Below are 23,142 nucleotides of genomic sequence, written 5' to 3'. Positions count from 1 at the left end.
TAGGAGGGTAGGATGGCATAGGGTTGATTGATGGATGTAAAATTTTTACATTTTACATGACCTTTCCCATGTTCAAGGGAAGACCATCCAAGAACATAATTTATGATGGAAAGAGGGTTCTCATAGTCACCTGCATCCCAGCTTCTAAGTTTTCCCCCACCATACTTAACAACCATTCCTCTCTAATCATCTTTGTCATGCAATCCTCTTCCCACTCTCAGAAAATTCCATTTCTGGCCTTCTAGAAAGAATCTCACCTCAAGTATCTTTTCTCTTTCCCCCAGCAGTATCTTTCCCTGAACCAGTAGAAGTCAATATAAAAAAGAAGATTCCCAGGGCTCCAGGAAACATTCTCAGTAGCATTTGACACATCATGCCCTAAAAAAGTGTGGGGTTAGGATGGGAGTACAGATATGCCCCCAAGACTCAGAGATCACAAAAAAATCTAGAGTGAGTCTAAGCAACACACTTGGTATCACACGTCCACTATACAGTCTGTTCAGTAGAGAACTGTTAGAACATACACACACCCACACATACACACACACACACACACACACACACACACACTTTCCAAGGACCAACATTAGTTCTCAGAGGCAATATAACTAGTAAGGAGAAAAAAATTTTCTATCTTCTTCCACATCTTGCAATACCAACCATTTCACAATGAAATCGGTAATTCATGTTTTTATGAAAAATACTTGTTTATTTTGTTCTTTGCATCCCAGCCTATTTCATATTGTGCCCATTCAGGTCTGCCAAGAACAATAAACAGTTCCATTGTTTAGCCATACATTTTTTAATAATTACCAAAGACTCAGATGTAAAGAGCCCCATCGAATTTGTCTTGAAATAGGAGAGAAAGTTTGTTTAATTCTACTAGGAAAACATAGCTTGGCTCTTCACATTCTTAGAAAAAGAACTCTTAATGCATCCAACACAGCTAAATTCACACTATAATTTTTATGCATCATTGAGTTTCTTTGTAAGAGAGCTCTCAAACTCTAAAACTTCCTAAAAACTAGCAATGGGTTTCATGTACCATTTTCAAGATTTTTAAATGTCTAAAAGAATCACATATTTGGTCACCATAAGGGAATCTGCAATATCTACAACAGGTTTCCTTGGTTTGGATAGGAATTATAGAAATTCAGTGTTGAATATGTATGTTTCACCCTCATCATAATCGTTAACTGGTAGTTAAAATTGTCTTTGCTTATTAAAATGGAAAAACCCAGGGACCTTCCCTGGTGGTCTGTGCTTCCACTGCAGGGGGCGCGGGTTCAATCTTTGGTTGGGGAACTAAGATCCTGCATGCTGCAAGGTTCAGCTAAAGAATACGGGGGTATTCTCAGCTAAAGAATACGGAGGGGGAGCGGGGAACCCATAACTATTTACAGAATGCAAATATATGGGAGAAAGTCTCTCTCAATTTGCAGATGATTGGGCAGGTAGATGACAGGATTTTTGCTATTGACAGTGTTGGAAACCACTACCTCTGTGGTTTCATTAGAGTACTATGTCCTCTGAAACAATACATTAAATTAACAGCTGCTATCTGGCTTAGCAGTCTTATGAGCAGGGCGGTCTTCTGTTGACAAATTTTTGTTTTGATTTTCTGTGTTGGTGTTTACTGTTGAAAACATATCTTCCCTTGTAGCTACAAGGTTATAATTATTAGGTGTTCCATTTAAAGCCATGTAAGGGCTTATCTATTGTTGCATGATTTTGAAAACATGCTATCTCTTTTGATGACTGTGATATTATTAATCAGCTAATTACCATCATTGGAAAAATATGTGTCCAAGTAGTTTCAAAAACACCTCTGAAAACAAACTAATTTAAAGTCTTAAAATGTGTATGTTATTTGCAGATAAGATGCATTTTTATATGCAGTTGCTCAGCTCCAAGCCAAGGCAAAAATAAGCACAGGACCCCACAGGAATTGTGTCACCTTGTTGACTTCTGATGCTTTTGTGACATTCCCTCCCAGCTCAGCATGAGGTATTTGTCTGTCAGCAATGGTCAGCTAAATGATTAGCTGACACAGCTCTTCACTCTATGGGTCACTGGCAGAACAGACAGGTTCAAATATACAAGATGTTGGCTCTAGCTCTTCCTGAATGCCTTTCCTACTTCATTAAGCTTTAAACATAGCTGTTTTTGTAGAGAAATAGCACATATTGGCTCTCAAAAATAAAAAACCCACTGCTTAAATGCAATAGATACATTTATGTAGACTGATTTTTTATAAGACTGAGAAGAAATTTTAGCTGTGATTTATTTTGACCTGTATTTTATCCATACAGCTTTATAACTATGACACAGCAATAAGACCCAAATGTGGTCACCAATATCTGTTCTCCCTCCCTGAATTACACCCATGAATGCAGACAATATTGACCACAATTAATCAAAACAAATTATAATAAAATACACTTGGCATTTTTTTTACACATCATATTAGACAAGTGTTTAATTTGGTGCAATGTTGTATCTGTCTGGGAATGGTTGAGGAAGACCAGTAAGTAGAAAAAGGACAAAAGAAGTATGACTTGGAATAAGATGGTACGATCCAAAGGCTAACAGTAAACTAAAACCCTTATTAAATGTAATTGGTAACTTCCTTCCATAGACAGACTATTAAATGCAAACTATCACAATCTGATCACATGGACCACAGCCGTGTCTAATTCAATGAAACTATGACCCATGCCATGTAGGGCCACCCAAGACAGAGGGTCATGGTGGAGAGGTCTGACAAAATGTGGTCCACTGGAGAAGGCAAACCACCTCAGTATTCTTGCTTGAGAACCCTCATGAACAGTATGAAAAGGCAAAAAGATAGGACACTGGAAGATGAACTCCCTAGGTTGGTAGGTGCCCAATATGCTACTGGAGATCAGTGAAGGAATAACTCCAGAGAGAATGAAGAGATGAGCCAAAGCAAAAACAACACCCAGTTGTGGATGTGACTGATGATGGAAGTAAATTCTGATGCTGTAAAGAGCAATATTGCATAGGAACCTGGAGTGTTAGGTCCATAAATCAAGGCAAATTGGAAGTGGTCAAACGGGAGACAGCAAGAGTGAATATTGACATTTTAGGAATCAGCAAACTAAAATGGACTGGAATGGGTGAATTTAACTCAGATGATCATTATATCTACTGCTGTGGGCTAGAAACCCTTAGAAGAAATACAGTAACCATCATAGTCAACAAAAGAGTCCAAAATGCAGAACTTGGATGCAATCTCAAAAACAACAGAATGATCTCTGTTCGTTTCCAAGGCAAACCATTCAGTATCACAGTAATCCAAGTCTATGCCCCGACCAGTAATGCTGAAGAAGCTGAAGTTGAACGGTTCTATGAAGACCTATAAGACCTTTTAGAACTAACACCCAAAACAATGTCCTTTTCATTATAGGGGACTGGAATGCAAAAGTAGGAAGTCAAGAAACACCTGGGGTAACAGGCAAATTTGGCCTTGGAATACAGAATGAAGCAGGGCAAAGGCTGAGTTCTGCCAAGAGAACGCGCTGGTCATAGCAAACACCCTCTTCCAACAACACAAGACAAGACTCTACACGTGGACATCACCAGATTGTCAATACTGAAATCAGATTGATTATATTCTTTGCAGCCAAAGATGGAGAAGCTCTATACAGTCAACAAAAACAAGACCAGGAGCTGACTGTGGCTCAAATCATGGACTCCTTATTGCCAAATTCAGACTTAAATTGAAGGAAGTAGGGAAAACCGCTAGACCATTGAGGTATGACCTAAATTAAATCCCTTACGACTATATGGTGTAAGTGACAAATAGATTGAAGGATTAGATCTGATAGACAGAGTGCCTGAAGAACTATGGACGGAGGTCATGACACAGTACAGGAGGCAGGAATCAAGACCATGCCCAATAAAAAGAAATGCGAAAAGGCAAAATGGTTGCCTGAGGAGGCCTTACAAATAGCTGAGAAAAGAAGGAAAATGAAAGGCAAAGGAGAAAAAGAAAGATATACCCATGTGAATGCAGAGTTACAAAGAATAGCAAGGAGAGGTAAGAAAGCCTTCCTCAGTGATCAATGCAAAGGAATAAAGGAAAATAATACAATTGGAAAGACTAGAGATTTCTTCAAGAAAATTAGGGATAACAAGGGAACATTTCATGCAAAGATGGGTGCAATAAAGGACAGAAATGGTATGGACCTAACAGAAGCAGAAGATATTAAGAGGTGGCAACAATACACAGAAGAGCTATACAAAAAAGATCTTCATGACCCAGATAACCATGATGTTGTGATCACTTACCTAGAGCTAGACATCCTGGAATGCGAAGTCAAGTGGGTCTTAGGAAGCATCACTAAGAACAAAGCACGTGGAGGTGATGGAATTCTAGCTGAGCTATTTCAAATTCTAAAAGATGATTCTGTGAAAGTGCTGCACTCAATATGCCAGCAAATTTGGAAAACTCAGCAGTGGCCACAGGACTGGAAAAGTTTAGTTTGCATTCCAATCCCAAAGAAAGGCAATGCCAAAGAATGTTCAAACCACCACACAATTGCACTCATCTCACATGCTAGCAAAGTATTGCTCAAAATTCTTCAAGCAAGACTTCAACATATGTGAACCGTTAACTTCCCAATGTTCAAGCTGGATTTAGAAAAGGCAGAGAAACCAGAGATCAAATTGCCAACATCCTTTGGATAATTGAAAAAGCAAGAGAGTTCCAGAAAAACATCTACTTCTGCTTTATTGACTATGCCAAAGCCTCTGACTATGGATCACAACAAACTGTGGAAAATTCTGAAAGAGATGGGAATACCAGACCACCTTACCTGCCTCCTGAGAAATCTGTATGCAGGTCAAGAAGCAACAGTTAGAGCTGGACATTGAACAACAGACTGGTTCCAAATTGGGAAAGAAGTGAATCAAGGCTGTATATTGTCACCCTGTTCATTTAACTTATATGCAGAGTACATCATGAGAAATGCTGGGCTAGATGAAGCACAAGCTGGAATCAAGATTGCTGGGGGAAATATCAATAACCTCAGATATGCAAATGACACCACCCTTAGAGCAGAAAGTGAAGAAGAACTAAAGAGCCTCTTGATGAAAGTGAGAGTTAAAAAGTTGGCTTAAAGCTCAACATTCAGAAAACTAAGATCATGACATCTGGTCCCATCACATCATGGCAAATAGATGGGGAAACAATGGAAACAGTGTTAGATTTTATTTTTCTGGGCTCCAAAATCACTGCAGATGGTGACTGCAGCCATGAAATTAAAAGATACTTGCTCTTTGGAAGAAAAATTATGACCAATCTAGACAGCATATTAAAAAGCAGAGACATTACATTACCCACAAAGGTCCATCTAGTCAAACTATGGTTTTTCCAGTAGTCATGTATATATGTGACAGTTGGACTATAAAGAAAGCTGAGCACCGAAGAATTGATGCTTTTGAACTATGGTGTTGGAGAAGACTCTTGAGAGTCCCTTGGACTGCAAGGAGATCCAACCAGTCCATTCTGAAGGAGATCAGTCCTGAAGACTCATTGGAAGGACTGATGCTGAAGCTGAAACTCCAGTACTTTGACCACCTGATGCAAAGACTGACTCATTGGAAAAGATCCTGATGCTGGGAAAGATTGAGGGCAGGAGGAAAGGGGGATGACAGAAGATGAGCTGGTTGGAAGCCATCGATGACTCAATGGACATGAGTCTGAGTAAACTCCAGGAGTTGGTGATGAACAGTGAAGTCTGGTGTGCTGCAGTCCATGGGGTCACAAAGAGTCAGACACAACTGAGTGACTGAACTGAACTGAACTGATCCCTGAGTTCTGGGAGACTGGAAACTCTATCTCCATTATTTAACATTTCATCTCAAGTGCCTGAAACTCTGTAGGTTCTCATAAATATATTTTGACAAATAAGTTTAAAACCTTAGAAAATCTCCAGACAAAACAGAGTTGGGTACTGAAACCCACAGGAGCAAAAGGATTTTCCAAAGTCACAAGTATCTGGCAGTCTAACCATGGTGCTTCCACAGCATCTTGCTGGTGTTTCCTGGAGTAGGGCCTGATCCTTCACCCTCAAAGGAAGGTCCTTACTTTTTATTTTAGGCTTCTATTTCCTGTGGAAGTTATAGAGTTAACAGTGGCCACCTGTTATCTGAGACATGCTTTAATTTTAAGCCACATTCCTGTGGCATCATAATAGTTTCTCAAAGAGACTCCTTTGCACTCAGACTGCCCCAGTTTATGTTTCTCTTGAAATGATGTTTGCTGATGAGAGCTGAGGGATGGGCTCAAGGTGGTCCTGCCAATCCAACATAAAGGAAAACATTGTGAAGATGGAAGAATTTTTAAAACCATTTTGGTGAAGTAGAAAGAATAATTGAAAGCCAAGGATATATTTAGAGAGAAAAGATGCTATCCCAATGCCTACTTTCCATAGTGTCAAACCCTGTGTACGAGACAGCAAAAGAGACACTGATGTATAGAACAGTCTTATGGACTCTGTGGGAGAGGGAGAGGGTGGGAAGATTTGGGAGAATGGCATTGAAACATGTAAAATATCATGTATGAAATGAGATGCCAGTCCAGGTTCGATGCACCATACTGGATGCTTGGGGCTGGTGCACTGGGACGACCCAGAGGGATGGTGTGGGGAGGGAGGAGGGAGGAGCGTTCAGGATGGGGAGCACGTGTATACCTGTGGCGGATTCATTTTGATATTTGGCAAAACTAATACAATTATGTAAAGTTTAAAAATAAAATAAAATTTTTAAAAAAAGAGAAAAAAAATGTAAGCTATAATTCTTATTACATAAAGGAAGCATTTTCCTTTCTCATTTTAAATATCCTTGAGTGGCTATGGTAGAAGATTTTATCATCAGACAAAACAGAATATTACCTTTGGTACAGAATTTTGTAATGGAAGGATACCATTTTGAACCCCAAAATTGAATGTTAGAGACATAAACCAATATACAAATTCTATAGATTGTAGAAAGGGATTTAACAACCAGCTATTCTGAGGAACTGGACTTCAGCCTTTCAGGACAGTACAAGTCAGACTCAAAGGTAAAATGTTCATCCTATCATCATTATGAAGTGCTCAGCTGCATGTATAGATGAGCACCATTCAGACAAGGTAGAACACACATCTAAACTCCAAGCTCTTAAAATCAGTGACAACTCTAACACAACAAAATTAAGTGTCTATACAGGAACTATTTGGAGAAGGCAATGGCACCCCACTCCAGTACTCTTGCCTGGAAAATCCCATGAACGGAGGAGCCTAGTAGGCTGTAGTCCATGGGGTCGCGACGAGTCAGACACGACTGAGCGACTTCACTTTCACGTTTCACTTTCATTCATTGGAGAATGAAATGGCAACCCACTCCAGTGTTCTTGCCTGGAGAATCCCAGGGACAGGGAAGCCTGACTGGCTGCCGTCTACGGGATCGCACAGAGTCAGACACGACTGAAGCGACTTAGCAGCAGCAGCATAGGAACAATTAGCTACATATAAATCAAAGAAATGAACACATCTCCATTAATTCCACTTACAACACAGTGCAAGTGGTAGAAGGGGGGAGAAAATCATGGAATTTCTTTATGCAGACTGCTTGGAGCCTGAAAGAGCTTGTGACCTGTTGCAGGTCTATTCAGGATGATATCATGACAGTATTGGGAATTCCAGCAGACCCTGACTGCAGGGTGGTTTGATGAACATGTGAGGTGAAGGCAGTGTAAACAAGAAATAATAGCCTAAGAGACTTCTCGGGGTGAGATTGAGATGATTTGACAGGTTACTAAATGCATTTGCTTGGGAGGCCTGAGGGTCTGAGGCTACAGGGAAGCAGAAGGAGACGAGAGAAAGCAGAGCAGGCCATACATGGAAGGGAATGAATCCTGTGATGTGAAGAGGTTGGTCTGACCCTATAAAGAACATCTACTGGACTCCTAGTTAACCTGCAGATGCATTTGAGAATTTAGGAGTATTTTGCAATTTTATAAGCTTGATCCCCCCTTGAAGAACAATAACTCCTGTTTTGTTTTCACTTACATATATTGGGGGTAGCGAGGAAAAAAAGAAACTGGATCATGTAGCTGGAACTCCTGGGACTCTAGGAAAATCAAACTGCCAGGAACAAGGAGTTACAAGGTCTGAACTGGAAGGTCATTCCATATCCACGGAAGCTCTAGCAGTGAGGTGACCGTCACACATGGGAGTCCCTTGTTCCTTTAATCTAGTGTTTAGTTACAGAGTTGTAGTCAAATACATCTCTAAAGAAATGTTTACTTTCCCCAATAATATGTGCATAATACCCTCCACAAGCAGGTGTTATTGTTGTTTAGTCACTAAGTTGTATCTGAGTATTTTGCAACGCTATGGACTGTAGCCCACCAGGCTCCTCTGTCCATGGAATTTCCCAGGCAAGAATACTCGAGGGCCATTTCCTTCTCTAGGGGATCTTCCCCACCCAGGGATGAAACTCACGTCTCCTGCATTAGCAGGCAGATTCTTCACCACTGAGCCACCAGGGAAGCCCCCACTAACACTTAAACATCCCAGAAATGTCCAAGTGCTTGTTTACATGGCTCTACCATGCTTGTTCTCACTCTATGATCTCCTAAATGTATGGTCCACCGTGCTATGAAATCACATGTGTGTGTCTCCCTCCCCATCTCCCACCTCCCATTACACTGTGGCTATAGAGCTCATGACACTTCCTGCATGTGGCTCACAGTCCCACCAACAACCTTAATGACCCTGTTAAGGTTCATTAATATAAACAGAAAACCTGAGTTATTTTTTCTTAAGAGAAGATATTGCATGTATGAAGATAGATTTTGGTGGAAAAAAATCAGTGACTGAATTATCTTCTTTTCCTTCAGTTTACTACTGGTGAAAAAAAAAAATGTTTCCATTAAAAGTTATTTGGATAGCTAAAAGGTACTCTAAGCAAAATGAGTGTAACAACTAGCAAACAGAATAAAAGTGAACTTTTAAAATAAATTTAGAGTTAAAGCAAGTGTGTGATATCTCAGATTCTAGATGTCATATTTTTTCCAGCCCTAAATTACTTTTTTCAAAGAGAAGAACCAAATTTTACAAAGAGAAGGCTTTGCTGTACATATTTATTATAACATAGAGCTTTGTGTACTGTTGTATGCTTAGCAAGTGCTAACAGAGTTTTTTTAATTCCTGTTTTGGAAACCAGGGATAGTAGAAACAGAAGAAGAACCTGACTCCATATTAAACTTTATTTTTTATTGAAGTACAGTTGACTTACAATATTATATTAGTCCCAGGTGTACAACATACTGAGTCAATATTTTTATAGATTATATTCCATATAAAATTATTATAAAATGTTGGCTACATTCCCTGTGCTATTCATTTTAAAAGACCATGGTAACTGTTTCTGTACAGGAGGGTTTGGCTGTGAATAATCTAGTACAAGTCCACATTCCACTTAGATAATTTGTTCACAATTCTTGCTTTGACTCTCCCACTTGACTAAATACATATACTAACTTTCAAGAAAAACAGATTCATGTGAAGATTAGCCTAAATAGTGGGGTAGTGTTCAAAGTAAATTAAAATACCAAACTGGAAAATACAGTACCACCCACAGAATAGTGTATTCTATTTTTGAGTCTTGGTTGTACAATTCTTGATTTTCTAGTTAATTAACCAGTTTCCACTGTAAATTTTCCTGTGTCCTTAATTAGATTGAACATTGAAAACCTCTTGGATTACAGTAGGGCTCTCAAACTTACCTGAGTGTTAAATCAGCTGGCAGATTATTAAAACACAGATTGCTGGATCTCACCTTCCAGTATTTCTGATTCAGTAGTTCTGGAAGAGGACCAGAGAATGTTTATTTCTAATAAGTTCTCAGTTTGAGAACTACAGGATTCAAGAACATTATTGTTCACTATTAGCTTTAACAGAATAAACTCCACATTCCAGAGCTACCAGAATCTGTAGCTTTCCAGTAAATATTTCAATGATGTTATTATTAGCATCTTCAACAACAAGTTGGTAGACCAGAGTCTAGCAAAAAGCAAATCTGCTGAGGGGTTAAGGAGTAGAAATAGGTATTTCCTAAGGAATAGAAGAAGGAGTCTAACAGAAACTAAGAGGATCAAGTGAACTTAAGTTTAAGCTGCCCCCAACTCTGAACTCCATTAGAGGATCTAACAGCCAAAAGATCAGACCTAAACAATACCTAACTCTAAATACCAGAAATACCTGACTCTGTCAAGATACGAGTGTGGGAGTCCAGCAGCTGCGAAGCAGTAGGAATGGGAATCAAGTCACAGAGACAGTTCCAAGAGAATAGAGTGGAAATAGCATGAATACCAATTCCAAAACAGGTTATTTCAAGAATTTCATTAGAATAGCTAAAGAAAGATTGCTTCTCCAGGTATTGGGGGTGGTTATGATGTGACTTTGGAAGGAGATAAAAAAATTCTGAATGCCCAAAAATACCTATAATATAGATAAACATATACCACCTAGGGAATTTTCAAAAATACCAATGTCAAGGCCCTACTCCAGACCTCACATAAAAACCCTAGAGATGGACCCTGAATATTAATATTTTTTAAAAATCTCCCAGGTGATTCTGGTTAATAGAGGATTGAAGATTACTGGTATAAAATAGTAAGATTACATGTTCAGGGTTGTAAATGGGACAAAAGCAGGAAAGGGAGGAAAACAAAAGAAAGATGATAGAAAACCCAAAAATATCAATAACTTTAAAAGAAAAACTTCAGTAGACTAAACTTACCAATTTAAAGACAAAAGATCAGAATGTAACACACTAGAAAAAATACAAAGACCAAGATATATGTGGTTTACAAGAGATTCACTAAAATAAAGTAGAAATCAACTCTTCCTGGAAAACAAAAATCTGAAGTTTCTATATTATCAGCCAAAATAGAATGTGACAATTCTATTAGAAATTAGAGTTTACTACATAAAGATAAAATGCTCTGGCACTAGTGGTAAAGACCTGCCTGCCAATGCAAGAGACATAGAAACATGGGTTCAGTCTCTGAGTCGGGAAGATCCCCTGGAGCAGTATATGGCAACCCATTCCAGTATTCTTGCCTGGAGAAACCCTTGGACAGAGGGGCCTGGCAGGCTAAAGTCCACAGAGTCTCAAAGAGTCAGACATGACTGAAGCAAGTTAACACACACACACACACACTAAAATGCTCAATTGTTCAGAATTATGCAACAATTTTAAATATATATACCCTCAACCAACTAAATATATAAGCAAATACTGATAAAACTACAGGGAGTTACATGTGCTGCAACTATTGAAGTCCAAAAGCATAGAGCCTGTTCTCACAACAAGAGAAGACACTGCAATGAGAAGCCCTCACTCAGCAATGAAGACCCAACACAGCCAAAAATAAATTAATTTTTTAAAAAACTACATGGAGAAATTAACAAATCCTTGTATATTCCCAGGTGGCGCTAGGGATAAAGAACCCCCTGCCAATGCAGGAGATGTAAGAGAAGCAGGTTTGATCCCTAGGTCAGGAAGATCCCTGAAGAAGGAAATGGCAACCCATTCCAGTATTCTTGCCTGGAAAGTCCCATGGACAGAGGAGCCTGACAGCTTACAGTCCATGGGGTTGCAAAGAGTCAGACACAACTGAAGTGACGTAGCACATGTATATTCAGAAATTATTGCCAATTCAAGAGATTCTGTTTTTTTAAAAAACTGCCCTATGCAAACGGTCAATATATTGGGTTGGCCAAAAAGTTCATTGAGGTTTTCCATAAGATATATGGCAAGACTCATATGAACTTTTTGGCCAACCCAATAATTAGTTGCTCTGGAGAAGATAACTTACACTGGCTCACTGTCATAGAGCTACATAGGATGTCAGAGAAGTGCGATACCAAGTGCCAAAACATATTGGAAATTGAGATAAAATTTTAAAATATGAATGATCTACTCCATCTTGTAAGTAAATATCTTGGATTAAAGATAATTTTCAACAGCAGTTTTGATGACTAACCTGGAATGCTGATGTAGCATCCTAATTGTACTCATGTCTCTCATTCTTGATCTATCATTCAGGACTTCAGAAAGCATCCTGTTAGCTATATAACATCTTTTATAATTATATGTTGATTTCTGTGCTCATTACTTTATTCTTTCTCATAAACCTTAAGATCCATAACGACCAGGACCAAGTCAACTTTTTTTCAGTATCACATACCTAGCAGATGCCTCACGTACTTAGAGAGAGTTTGCCATGTGAAAGGCATCCATTAAGTGTTTCTTAATGAATATATTCATAGCATTCAGAACAAATGAGAGACAAAGAAGCTCAGCCCCTACTACCTAACTAAAAATTTACACCACACAAGAAAATGATCATCAATTCAAGCTTTGTTTCAAAACCATGAGACAAATGACTGCACCATCAATTCGGTAATGAAGAAAGGAAAAATATATATATTCCTTTAAAGTACATTAGAATAAAAATACTGAGACACTTTCAATTGCCACAGCAAGAGAAAGCACTGGAGACAACAGAGATATCATATTTTAGCAAAGCTCTAATCCATTCTTTGACTCAAACTTAGTCCTTCAAAAAGGTACAGGTCTTAATGAGTAGGCCAATCTATTTATAAGATTTGTTGTGGCAATCAATCAGTGACAACACAACTCTAATTTGGTAAGCTGACTCTCTGTAATCTAAGATACTACTGAGAAATTTTGAAATTTTTTCTTTCTTACTTCTAGAGGAAGTATTTATTTTTCTAGTAAAAATATAGGAAGGGAAAAAAGAGCAGGGGGGGAGTCAAGACAGCTTTAAATAAGATAGGGTCAGCTGAGGTACTGGAAGATGGAGTTAACTGAATTTTACACCAATCCACTCGGGTAGCTTTTGACCAGATGGATCAGTTTCATGTGCTATTCTTGGTTGGGAAAAGTCTTCGTAACTGGCTACCTCACATAGATGCATATGTGCACGTATGCTCTGTCACGTTCGACTCTGTGACCCCATGGACTGCAGCCCTCCAGGCTCTTCTGTCCATGAAATTTTCCACGCAAGAATACTGGAGAGGGTTGCCATTTCCTGCTCTGGGGATCTTCCCAACCCAGGGATCAAACCTGTGTCTCCTGTGTCTCCAACAGTAGTAGGAGGATTCTTTTCCACTGAGCCACCTGGGAAGCCCACTTCATATAGAAAAAGACAGTTATTCTTCCATTCACAAATAAAAAGGAGTCACAGTGATATATACTAATGTTCCTTAAGTAATGATTAAGTAGCATTTGCATACAAGAAGGGCTGAAGATAGAGTAAGCATAAAACTTTAAAGACGATAAAATCTCACATATTTTTCTTCAACTTTTCCACTGGGATTATTTACATAAATAATGTTGCAGTGTTTAAGATAAAATAGAGTCTTAGATATCTATATTTTTCTTATGATTTTGATTAATATGCTATAATATAAAATGTCAAAATTGAAAATAGGATTTATTGAACTCTTCACTTTTTTAAACCACTTTTATCCTCATTTTCACTTTCATTTGTATATGTTTATTTGTTCAGTTTAGGTTCAAAAACGGAGCTTGCCAACTTCCCTCCAAAGCCAGTTCTTATTTGGAATTTCTGTTGTGATTCATTCTTGAGGTTTAGAAACAGAGGGATCATTTTTTACTTTTTCTAGCTGTGTGTATGTGTGTGTGTGCATGTAATGAAACCTGTTAATGATGCTTTAAAATGCTTTTTAAATCTAAAATCTATCTATACCATTTACTCAGTAATTCCTTTAACTACAGTAAAATCAAAAATAAAGATAATTTGAACAAAGATAGAAAATCTTTGGCATATATATCCATCAATGGCAAATGAATATATAGATTATTGCACCCATGAAAGGAAATGCTTTCATTTTTGCAAAGAATGTTTAATTGGGAAAATATTTCTTAAATATATTGGTTGACATGTTGAAAAAGATTGGAAAGGCATAATAAAACATTAACTTATATATTTCTGTATTTTATAAATATTCTATTATGATATATATATATTTTTTTTAATAAAGGGGGAAAACAAGTTATTACGAAGCAGAGAATGAGAAAGGGAAGGAGGGAGAAAGGGACAAGAGAAAGCAGGGAAAATTTCGTAGATTTACTCCTTCCTCTCTATTCTTACTTGGACCACTGAAACTCCATACCTGTTCATAATACCCCAGCATTGCTTTATGGCTCCAGTATCTCTTCCCCTGATCCATCCACTTACTGCTGAGAAACTGCTCTTCCTCTGATCAAGAATTCCACAGATTCCAAATTTCTCTGCCAAGAGTGTAATGATATTCACACTCTCATATCCTGGTAGTAGAAATGTATACTGAAAAAATAAAGAAAGAAAGAAATGTACACTGACACAGCTTTCAGAATATTAAACAAAATATATCAATAACATAAAATATTCATATATTTTGGACCAAGATGTGTCCTTTCTAGTAATTCATTTTATGGAGGAAAAAAATCAGCTTTTTAAAAAATTATTCTCATGGTAGTATTATATATTAGAAGAGAAAAAGAATACAGCAAACTAAAATTCAGAAAAAAACATAGGCTGATTAACTCATAGCAAGATCACAAAATTTGGTATTATGTGGCCACAGAAAACATTTTCCCAAGGGATATGTAATGGCATGCAAATAGCAGTGTTAAATGTAAGTTGTAAGACTGTGTATATAGTATTGTATGTTTTAAATATAAAAGTAAATATCTGCATAGGGGAAAAAAGCTAGAAGCAAGTATATACAGCAATGTAGTTATCTCTGGTAGAATCACAGGATATTGTTCAGTTTCTCATTGTTTATATCTATTTTCCACTTTAAGAAGTACATCTACTTAGTTAACCTTGACTTTTATGACCCACACTTCAGTCAGATGGTCTCCTCGTCATCTCTCCAAACTGCTTTGATTTTTTCCTCCTTCACTGATCTGCCTACCTAGAATTTTCCTTTTTCTTCAAGAGCAAGTTTCAATTTCTCCATCTCCATAAGGTTTCCCTGTCTATGCCGATCTTCAGCCATTACTTTTACCTTCAAACCTTTGTCATTCCTCACTTAGTGGCATTCAGTTCAGTTAAATTCAGTTCAGTCGCTCAGTCGTGTCCAACTCTTTGCAACCCCATGAATCACAGCGCGCCAGGCCTCCCTGTCCATCACCAACTCCCGGAGTTCACTCAGACTCACGTCCATCGAGTCAGTGATGCCATCCAGCCATCTCATCCTCTGTCATCCCCTTCTTCTCCTTCCCCCAGTCCCTCCCAGCATCAGAGTCTTTTCCAATGAGTCAACTCTTCACATGAGGTGGCCAAAGTACTGGAGTTTCAACTTTACCATCGTTCCTTCCAAAGAAATCCCAGGGCTGATCTCCTTCAGAAAGAACTGGATGGATCTCCTTGCAGTCCAAGGGATTCTCAAGAGTCTTCTCCAACATCACAGTTCAAAAGCATCAATTCTTTGGTGCTCAGCTTTCTTCACAGTCCACTCTCACATCCACACATGACCACTAGAAAAACCATAGCCTTGACTAGACAGACCTTTGTTGGCAAAGTAATGTCTCTGCATTATATGTCACTTATCCAGAACATCAATTATCTCCTTCAATCTTCAAACCTTTATATGCAGAGGACATCATGAGAAACACTGGGCTGGAAGAAGCACAAGCTGGAATCAAGATTGCTGGGAGAAATATCAATAACCTCAGATATGCAGATAACACCCCTTATGGCAGAAAGTGAAGAGGAACTCAAAAGCCTCTTGATGAGAGTGAAAGAGGAGAGTGAAAAAGTTGGCTTAAAGCTCAACCTTCAGAAAACTAAGATCATGGCATCTGGTCCCATCGCTTCATGGGAAATAGATGGGGAAACAGTGAAAACAGTGTCAGATTTTATTTTCGGGGGCTCCAAAATCACTCAGATGGTGACTGCAGCCACGAAATTAAAAGTCGCTTACTCCTTGGAAGGAAAGTTATGACCAACCTAGATAGCATATTGAAGAGCAGAGAAATACTTTGCCAACAAAGATCTGTCTAGTCAAGGCTATGGTTTTTCTAGTGGTCATGTATGGATGTGAGAGTTGGACTGTGAAGAAAGCTGAGCGCTGAAGAATTGATGCTTTTGAACTGTGGTGTTGGAGAAGACTCTTGAGAGGCCCTTGGACTGCAAGGAGATCCAACCAGTCCTTTCTGAAGGAGATCAGCCCTGGGATTTCTTTGGAAGGAATGATAGTAAAGCTGAAACTCCAGTACTTTGGCGACCTCATGCGAAGAGTTGACTCATTGGAAAAGACTCTGATGCTGGGAGGGATTGGGGGCAGGAGGAGAAGGGGACGACAGAGGATGAGATGGCTGGATGGCATCACTGACTCGATGGACGTGAGTCTGAGTGAACTCCGGGAGCTGGTGATGGACAGGATGGCCTGGCGTGCTGTGATTCATGGGGTTGCAAAGAGTTGGACACGACTGAGCGACTGAACTAACTGAACTGAGGACTGCATTATTATATCCATTTCATTGATGAAGCTACTGTGTGATACAGAGTGAACAGGTAGCGTGTACAATAGCACTGTTTCTTTACTGTTAATTTCATGCTTTTATGCTTTTTCTCTCCACCAAGATTATAGGCATTTTGTGTTCAAAGATCTTATTTTATGCTATAGTACCCTACTTATCTAATATACTATTTTTTCCATAATTATATTTTCCAAAAAATTGGTTGCTTTAAATATCAAACAGCATTTTGTGTTAACCATGTTTGGTCATTTTAACAATTCCCCGCCTACTTAAATTGAGTATGGTGGACATAATTAGCTTTTTTTCTAAGATGTGTATAAATATTTGTTGTTTTCAGTTGCTCAGTCGTGTCTGACTCCGCAATCCCATGGACTGCAGCATACCAGGCTTCCCTGTCCCCCACCACCTCCCAGAGTCTGCTCAAACTCATGTCCATTGAATCAGTTATGCCATCCAACCATCTCATCTTCTATTGTCCCCTTCTCTTCCTGCCTTCAATCTTTCCTTCAATCATTCAGGGTCTTTTCCAATGAGTCTGCACTTTGCATCAGGTCAGCTTCAGCATCAGTTCTTCCAATGAATACTCAGGGTTGATTCCCTTTAGGATTGATTGATATAATCTCCTTGCAGTCCAAGGGACTCTCAAGAGTCTTCTCCAACACCACAGTTCAAAAGTATCAATTCTTTGGCATTCAGCCTTCTTTATGGTCCAATTCTCACATTCATACATGACTACTGGAAAAGCAATAGCTTTGATTAGATGGACCTTTGTGGGCAAAGTGATGTCTCTCCTTTTTAATATGCTGTCTAGGTTTATCATAGCTATTCTTCCAACGAGCAAGTGTCTTTTAATTTCCTGGCTGCAGCCTCCATCCAGAGTGATTTTGGACCCCAAGAAAATAAAGTCTATCACTGTTTCCATTGTTTCCCCATCTATTTGCCATGAAGAGATGGGACCGGATGCCTTGATCTTAGTTTTTTGAATGTTGAGTTTTAAGCCAGCTTTTTCACTTGCCTCTTTCACCTTCATCAAAAGGCTCTTTAGTTCCTCTTCAGTTCATTTCAACTGCTCAGTCGTGTCTGACTCTTTTCGACCCCATGGACTGTAGCACGCCAGGCTTCCCTGTGCATCACCAACTCCCGTAGCCTACTCAAACTCTGGTCCATCCCATTGGTGATGCCATCCAAATCTCATCCTCTGTCATCCCCTTCTCCTCCCACCTTCAATCTTTCCCAGCATCGGGGTCTTTTCAAATGAGTCATTTCTTCCCATCAGGTGGCCAAAGTATTGGAGCTTCAGCTTAAGCATCAGTCCTTCCAATGAATATTCAGGACTGATTTCTTTAAGGATTGACTGGTTGGATCTCCTTGCAGTCCAAGGGACTCTTAAGAGTCTTCTCCAACACCACAGTTCAAAAACATCAATTCTTCGGCGCTCAGCTTTCTTTATAGTCCAACTCTCACATCCATACATGACTATTGGAAAAACCATAGCTTAGACTAGACAGACCTTTGTTGGTAAAATAATGTGTCAGCTTTTTAACATGCTGTCTAGGTTGGTCATAGCTTTCCTTCCAAGAAGCAAGTGTCTTTTAATTTCATGGCTGCAGTCACCATCTGCAGTGATTTTGGGGCCCCAAAAAATAAAGCCTGACACTGTTTCCACTCTATTTGCCATGAAGTGATGGGACCGGATGCCATGATCTTAGTTTTCCGAATGTTGAGCTTTTGGCCAACTTTTTCACTTTCCTTTCACTTTCATCAAGAGGCTCTTTAGTTCTTCTTCACTTTCTGCCATAAGGGTGTTTTCATCTGCATAGCTGAGGTTATTGATATTTCTCCCGGCAATCTTGATTCCAGCTTGTGCTTCATCCAGCCCAGCATTTCACATGATGTACTCTGCATATAAGTTAAATAAGCAGGGTAACAATGTACAGCCTTGACGCACTCCTTTCCCAATTTGGAACCAGTCTGTTGTTCCATGTCCAATTCTAACTGTTGGTTCTTGACCTGCATACAGGTTTCTCAGGAGGCAGGTAAGGTGGCCTGGTATTTCCATCTCTAATAATTTTCCACAGTTTGTTGTGATCCACACAGTCAGAGGCTTTAGCATAGTCAATGAAGCAAAAGTAGATCTTTTTATGGAATTCTCTTTTTCGATTATCCAATGGATGTTGGAAATTTGATCTGTGGTTCCTCTACCTTTTCTAAATCCAGTTTGAACATCTGGAAGTTCTCAGTTCATGTACTATTCAAGCCTAGTTTGAAGGATTTTGAGCATTACCTTGCTGGCATGTGAAATGAGCACAATTGTGCAGTAGTTTGAACATTCTTTGGCATTGCCCTTCTTTGAGATTGGAATGAAAACTGACCTTTTCCAGTCCTGTGGCCAATGCTGAGTTTTCCAAATTTGCTGACATATTGAGTGCAACACTTTCACAGCATCATCTTTTAGGATTTGAAATAGCTCAACTGGGATTCCATCACCTCCACTAGCTTTGTTCTTAGTGATGCTTCCTAAGGCCCACTTGACTTCGCACTCTAGAATGTCTAGCTCTAGGTGTGATCACACCGTCGTGGTTATCTGGTTCATGAAAATCTTTTTTGTATAGCTCTCTGTATATTCTTGCCACCTTTTCTTAATATCTTCTGCTTCTGTTAGATCTGCTTCTACCTTTTCTGTCCTTTATTGAGCCCATCTTTGCATGAAATGTTCCTTTGGTATCTCTAATTTTCTTGAAGAGATCTCTAGTCTTTCCCATTCGATTGTTTTCCTCTATTTTTTTGCATTGTTCACTTAAGAAGGCTTTCTTATTACTTCTTGCTATTCTTTGGAACTCTGCATTCAGATGCGTATATTACCTTTTCAAGGGATTTGATTATCAATATAAATATCAGTTATGATTTAGTGCTATAACATAGTGATGCTCTCAGAAAACATTCGATAGAGGATGAGATGGCTGGATGGCATCACTGACTTGATGGATGTGAGTCTCAGTGAACTCCGGGAGTTGGTGATGGACAGGGAGGCCTGGCGTGCTATGATTCATGGGGTCGCAAAGAGTTGGACACGACTGAGCGACTGAACTGAACTGAACTGAACTGAAGTCTATTCAGATTCATTTGTTTTAAGATAGACTCACAGAGATTTCCAAACTTCTGCTATATTCTTTATTATCAATTACATAAGGCCCTTTAGAAATATTCAGTTAATAGCTTGAAATACTCAGATTCTAGATTTTTCTTAAGGAAAGAATGATTCTGATGATCCGGGACCTTAACATATACTCTTTTTTAACAGGCCTTCTGGGTGATTCCAAGATCTTTCTCAAAAATTGGTGTTTGGGGATAATCTGGCCTCTGAGTCCCTGCATATTAACAGATGTCTTTTTTTTTTTCTCCATGAAGAATTTCTTGTACCTTTTCCCTTCATTATACAAATGGTGGGAGCTTATTAGGCTTTGTTCTAGGTTGTAACAATGAACACAAAAACCCCGTCTTCATGACACATGTATTCTAAAAGGAGAAAACATACAATAAACAAATACACAGGAAAGCAGATAAAAAGTGCTAGGTAGGAAATAAAGCAGAATTAGGAAGATAGAGAATGACTGAGAGTTGGGGTAGGGGATTGCCATTTTATTAAAATACATGGAGTTTTCCTTGATCAAACAGTAATAGAAAGAAGAGCTGAAGGAAGGGAGGGAACCATGTGAGGATCAGGTAAAGTGAATCCCAGGCTGACAGCAAGAAGGCTGCTGTGACTGGAGAGGCGTGAACAGGAGGGTGAGTCGAAGACGAAGTGAGAAAAGAAAGGGAAAGGCTGCTTTCGGAACCACTTAAGGAGTTTGTGAGCAGAAGTGGTGTGATCTGAGCAATCTTTTAAAAGAATCGTTCAGGATGTTATGTGGAGAACAGACTCGTGAGTAGGCTACTGCCGTAATCCAGGTGACAGGCGTGGGTGGCCTGGACCAGTTGTTTGATCAAAGGTTTGCAGGTTTGTTTCCTTTTTCCTCTCACATGGCTTGGGTTACAATAATTTTATTGCAGTCTTCTGTAGATGCTATATATTTCACAGTCTTCTGAATTTAATGTTTCAACAGAAAAGAACAAGGCAGTCTAAGTCTTTTTACCTTTTTGCATAACTTGTTCTTTCTATTTGGAAGCTTATAAGACCTTTTTCATTATCTTTGAGGCAGGCTAAAGACATATTAAGTGGAGTGCCAAAGGACAGAGTTGGATTGTCAAATCAAGCTCAGAAAAAACACAAACTTGGGGATGGGAAAACTCTTGGAAGCCCTGGGCCTGAACACACAGGCAAATGGGTTAAGGGCAGAAAATCAACTTTCAAATAAAGTTGTTCCTGGGGACTTCTTTATCTGCTGCAGGGTGACTGTCCTTCCCCCATCAGCCTCAGCGCAAACCAATTAACCTTAGATATCAACCTCCAAGCTGGATGAACATCCTTCGTCTTATGCTTTTACTATCACTTTCCTTTGTCAACAAAACAAAAGACACAGAAACAGGGTCAGAATCATATTCCAAGACAATTTCACTGGCCACATATGTTGTTGACACATAATTTCTATATGCCTACTTTCATCTTTATTCATAAGCATTTGTTCTAGATACTTGCTTCATACTTAGATCTAAGAATCTATTCACATATATCTGTGGCCCTGAAAGAACTTGGATATATTTATTCAAATGTATAAGTAGAAATTCTGCTTTATTTAGATGCATTTCTTGATTTTTTAAAATTTCATATTTGGCTAAAAGCTGAGTTCATATCTATAAAAAGTCAGTCTCGTTTTGGATATACGCAAGGAAGAGCCTGAAGGAAAGTATTTATGCCTCGGGCTATTTGGTGGGAGGAGAAAAGGGGATGAGTAGGAAAGCCTGATTGAATACAGGGTAAGTGAGACAAGGCTCCTCCATCTACTGTGGAGGGTGAGTCAGAGCAGAGGCTCCAGGAAAATCAAGAAATATTATATAGGAGATCACGGCAGGAAAGCAAAGCATAACATTTGATAATGATACCCAGAAAGACAAAAGTGCAATAAAGATAATTATCTCCTTAATTTATTCTGTGTGTCCTTTCCTCTTCTGACTCCTCAGGTTATTGGGATATATCCTGCTTCCACTCTTTCCCTGTAGCCCACAGTCACCACATTTTCTCTTTGATCCATTCTGTACACATCTTTGACTGCTATTTCTGTGTTTTCAGATGAAGGAATATTTCAGTGCATGTAATGTGCAGCTTACAAGGTACATATACAGTTTTGGATGAAGCTAGCTGACCGAAGGATACCAGGAGGTACACCAAAACATAGAGAACTAAGTGGGCAAGATGCCCAGGCAGTGGACAGTAGACGAAACTGAACAAAATCCAAAGAGCCACCTGGAGAACAGATGGGGACCGGGGACCAGAATGCTCTTCCCAAATGAAACGGAAACAGAAAGGCTGTCCAAAGATTTGAGGGACGTGGAGAATGAGCAATGCAGAGGGAATAGTAACCAATGAGCTTTTCTCAAAGAAAATGAATCTAAAGCAGGTGCAGACAGAATGAGGGGGCTTCCATTTCCTGTTTATAATATGCTCAACAGGTTCCATGGGGTTGCAGAGTCAGACACGACTAAGCAACTGAACTGTACTGAACTGAACAACATGTTCAAGTGGAAAATCTCAAAGGATGACACCATTTTTCAACCTTAAAATGCTCTTCTTCTTCAATGGAGGTGTTTGTTTTTAAGAATACAAGTACAGTAGAATATTCATGATGAAGAGTTTTTGATGGCAAAGGGCGATCCCAGAGGATATCTTTTGGTTGCTACACTGTCACCTTCTGCAGAACTTTCTCCCTCTCTCTTCATTCTTCACTAGGTTGAAACTGGGATAAAAGAGCAGAATGGGTCATAAGGTCCTGTTTCAAGTAATTAGAGAGTTTCTTCTTTTATCTAAATGTACCTTGTTAAAGTATATCTGTGTCAGCCGGGTTAATTGGAACTTTAATGCATAATTGATGTTAATTTATGGCCCTTTTTGTTTCAGGATGCTACTGCAGATCTTAAAGTCAGGATACAGTTTTCTTGTTATTAATTATATACAGAAAGCCAATATCCCCTTTGAGAAGAGACCCATGTCATCTGTAGCTTATTAAAGATGCAGTATCAGATGAAGAAACGCTTCAATACATGTAGTGTGCAGACTAGTGTCAGCGATAGGTCACTTTTACTGTTTAGGTCCTCTCTAAATTCCATATTACTCCATAATATCATAATAAATTAATCACAGTAAGTGAAAATTGGAGTTTCAAGTTAGGGCTCATGGATGCTGTTTGTTAAAATCTTTAAAAATGTATTATATTTCTGTGGACTCATTGTATTCCACAGACCATGGAATCCTAGTTTGATTTTGGAAATTAGTACACCACCCTGGAACCAAAAATGTTTCCATGAATATAAATGCAATAATACTGCCATAACTGAGACTGCCATGAGTATAGAATACCAAATGAAGACTATAAAATTAGAATTTTCTTG

General features: G+C 38.9%; 1 pseudogene; it reads left to right on the top strand.

Moving 5' to 3' along the window:
• Positions 1–22,760, top strand: part of LOC113897847 — a 168,212-nt pseudogene extending 145,452 nt beyond the window's left edge.
• The last annotated feature ends 382 nt before the right edge of the window (positions 22,761–23,142 follow it).

The sequence above is a fragment of the Bos indicus x Bos taurus genome, chromosome 1 (genome assembly GCF_003369695.1).
Source record: "Bos indicus x Bos taurus breed Angus x Brahman F1 hybrid chromosome 1, Bos_hybrid_MaternalHap_v2.0, whole genome shotgun sequence".
NCBI classification, from domain to species: Eukaryota; Metazoa; Chordata; class Mammalia; order Artiodactyla; family Bovidae; genus Bos; species Bos indicus x Bos taurus.
This window is presented reverse-complemented; position numbering and strand designations above follow the sequence as displayed.